Consider the following 3,816-nt stretch of genomic DNA (forward strand, 5'->3'; position numbering starts at 1 on the left):
CAACTGGAAACCCGTAGTAAAGTTGCACAGAATGGGTAAGTAGCACTAAGAACTATGAACATGAATGTGACCCGTGAGGATCCACTGTTGGGTTTAGTTTCAGCCTCACCGAGAAAAACGAGGCGAGAAGATCCAGAACGCAGATCCAGTTTGTAGAAGACACAGGAGCAGCCGAGGAAAGCAGAAGGTTGATGTAAAAACTGAAAGATGGGATTTAACAGGAAGCAAACTGGGCAGAAAGATGAAGATTACTGGGTCAGGAGGAAAGAAGCAGAACTGCAGCATCGGAGCCAATGGATTGTAAAACAGTTTGTCTCAGTTTAAGTAAAGCTACAAATGTCTGATAACTGGCAGCAGAGGCTTGTTTCTTGCTTTGGCTGTAGTTTAGAGACAAATTCTCTCAATCCAGACCAAACTTTGCGTGATGAAGCTGGACTATGACTCACAGCCAACATTCAACTTGGGCTGCTCTGTGATTTTCACTATTCTAAGTCCATGTTCAGAGGCTCAATTCCAGCAGCTCCTCAGCAAAAATTTTAGTGGGCCATTAATTTCCTGAATCTCTAACCACATAAAATTTACAAACTGCATTACAGTTCCTGTGAACAAATATACAATATATGGTGCTTAATATTTAATTTATTGGTTTTTTTGTGCACAAAGTTCTTGCTTTTTTCTTCCTCCTGTGGGATGAGATTTTTCTCGTGAAAAACAGTCCAGTCTATTGAATCAGAGAAATGGACGCCTCCCACATCCATTTGAAAGGGGAGTATTTTTAGTTTTATCTGTGTAAAATAAAACAGACAGACACACAGCTTTCTAGATTGATTTTCTAATTTTATTTGAAGTAAAAATTCAATTCAGTTTATTTATATAGCACCAAATCACAACAAAGTTGTCTCAGGGCACTTTACAGGAACATTCACATAAAAGCCAATTGGTAAAGTTCTCTATCTAAGGAATCCAGCAGACAAGTTGATTCTTAGCTTTGTCACAGTCTCCCATCCTGAGCAAGCACAGTGGCAACAGTGGAAAGGAAAAACTCCCAAATAGTTCTGAAATATTACTCTGTGTGCTAACACTAAAGGAATACACAAGTGAAGACGTATTCCAATCAGGCATCAAACCCACACACTTTTGATTATAAAGTAGGTAGGGCTGGGCAAAATATTGATGTTTTAAAAATATTGAGATAATTTAAAACGTGATATAAAATGAATTTAAAACGCGGTATAAAATGAGACTTATCGATATAAAACGATATAGTCTTATACTCTACAAACCGGATTCCAAAAAAGTTGGGACACTAAACAAATTGTGAATAAAAACTGAATGCAATGATGTGGAGATGGCAAATGTCAATATTTTATTCGTAATATAACATAGATGACAGATCATAAGTTTAATCTGAGTAAATGTAACATTTTAAAGGAAAACTATGTTGATTCAAAATTTCAGTGTCAACAAATCCGAAAAAAGTTGGGACAAGTAGCAATAAGTGACTGGAAAAAGGAAACTGAGCATACAACGAACAGCTGGAAGACCAATTAACACTAATTAGGTCAACTGACAACATGATTGGGTATAAAAAGAGCTTCTCAGAGTGTCAGTGTCTCTCAGAAGCCAAGATGGTAAGAGGATCACCAATTCCACCATTGTTGCGCAGAAAGATAGTGCAGCAATACCAGAATGGTGTTACCCAGCGTAAAATAGCAAAGACTTTTAAGTTATCATCATCAACCGTGCATAACTTCATCAAAAGATTCAGAGAATCTGGAACAATCGCTGTGCGTAAGGGTCAAGGCCGTAAAAATTCTACTGGATGCTCGTGATCTCCGGGCCCTTAAACGTCACTGCACCTGAAACAGGAATGCCACTGTCAAGGAAATAACAGAATGGGCTCAGGAATACTTCCAGAAAGCATTGTCAGTGAACACAATCCACCGTGCCATCCACCGTTGCCAGCTGAAACTCTACAGTGCAAAGAGGAAGCCATTTCTAAGCAAGCTCCACAAGCTCAGACGTTTGCACTGGGCCAGGGGTCATTTAAAATGGAGTGTGGCAAAATGGAAGACTGTTCTGTGGTCAGATGAGTCACGATTTGAAATTCTTTATGGAACACTGGGACGCCATGTCATCCGGACCAGAGAGGACAAGGATAGCCCAAGTTGTTATCAGCGCTCCGTTCAGAAGTCTGCATCACTGATGGTATGGGGTTGCATGAACGCTTGTGGCATGGGCAGCTTGCATGTCTGGAAAGGCACCATTAATGCAGAGAACTATGTTCAGGTTCTAGAACAACATATGCTCCCATCTAGACGTCATCTCTTTCAGGAAAGACCCTGCATTTTTCAACACGATAATGTCAGACCACATTCTGCAGCAATCACAACATCATGGCTACGTAGGAGAAGGATCTGGGTATTGAAATGGCCAGCCTGCAGTCCAGATCTTTCACTTATAGAGAACATTTGGTGCATCATAAAGAGGAAGGTGCGACAAAGAAGGCCCAAGACGATTGAACAGTTAGAGGCCTGTTATGTACCCTAGGGTGCCCCTAGTGACACCTTCTAAGTTTTGTACATGAGCTGCAGTTTTGTTTCTTCTTGGGCACGCCTCTCTATTTTAATCAGCTTAATTGCAGTCAGCTTTGGAGTTCTGACTGAAGCTCCTATATAAGCTTCAGAGTGTGGTTCTTAGAGTGCGGAGTCTTGAGGAACTCAGAGGTGGTGGTGCTGTTTGCTGCAGTGCTGTTTGGTACTAGGGTGTTCTCCACCCACCCTTGTTGTCTCGTTATGAGGTAAGCTCCTGTTGAGGAGATGTGAAAGAGCTGCTGAGTGCTCTTTGTTTGAGATTTAGGCCTGGGTGCTTAATATGCATTTAGACCTTGAGTGTGCTTGTGGAAGCCTAGTTCAGCTCAGGTAGAGGGGCCTGAGCTGTGTGATTGTGGACGTTTGGGTGTTTCTGTTTATTGTCCAGGGAGGTGATTTTGCTGACCGTGGACGGTCCTGCGATCTGGGTCAGTTTTGTTTCTTTCCTCCCGTTCACTGTAGTCATTCAGACTAAGGCCCTCTGACTGGGTGAGATTTGGTAGTCCTGTTTTCGTCTTCTTTTTTCTTTACTCCTAGACATCTTTTGGACAGGTAGTCCGCTGTCTGTGAGGCTTCGACGACCCTGTACAGGGTTGGCCCTGCTCAGGTGGCGTTATATTGATTTTGGCCAAACTCACCTGGTCCTCCTTTCTTTTTATTACTTTACTTTCTTTTTGTTTGGTGACACGGGTCCTGAAGGAGGTGCTCTCCAGTCCAGGAGGGAGGAGTCCACAAAGACTTTGCCTGCTGCCCGGAGTGATTTATAAAACTTAGGTTTAATAAAGTTTTATTTTTAAACCTTCTTTTGGTGTCCTGTGTCCCTTAAATATGTTCGGTCTGAGCCGGCCGTAACAGCCTGTATTAGACATGAATGGGAGAGCATTCCTATTTCTAAACTTGAGAAACTGGTCTCCTCTGTCCCCAGATGTCTGTTGAGTGTTGTAGGAAGAAGGGGGGATGCCACACAGTGGTAAAAATGGACTTGTCCCAACTTTTTTGGGATTTGTTGACACCATGAAATTTGGAAACAACAGATTTTCCTCTTAAAATGATACATTCTCTGTTTAAACTTTTGATCTGTGATTTATGTTCTATTATGAATAAAATATTAGATGTTGGCACCTCCACATCATTGCATTCAGTTTTTATTCACAATTTGTTTAGTTTCCCAACTTTTTTGGTGTGTGTGTGTGTGTGTGTGTGTGTGTGTGTGTGTGTGTGTGTG

This window comes from Nematolebias whitei, chromosome 1 (assembly GCF_014905685.2).
Source record: "Nematolebias whitei isolate Nwh7 chromosome 1, NemWhi1, whole genome shotgun sequence".
Classification (NCBI taxonomy): Eukaryota; Metazoa; Chordata; class Actinopteri; order Cyprinodontiformes; family Rivulidae; genus Nematolebias; species Nematolebias whitei.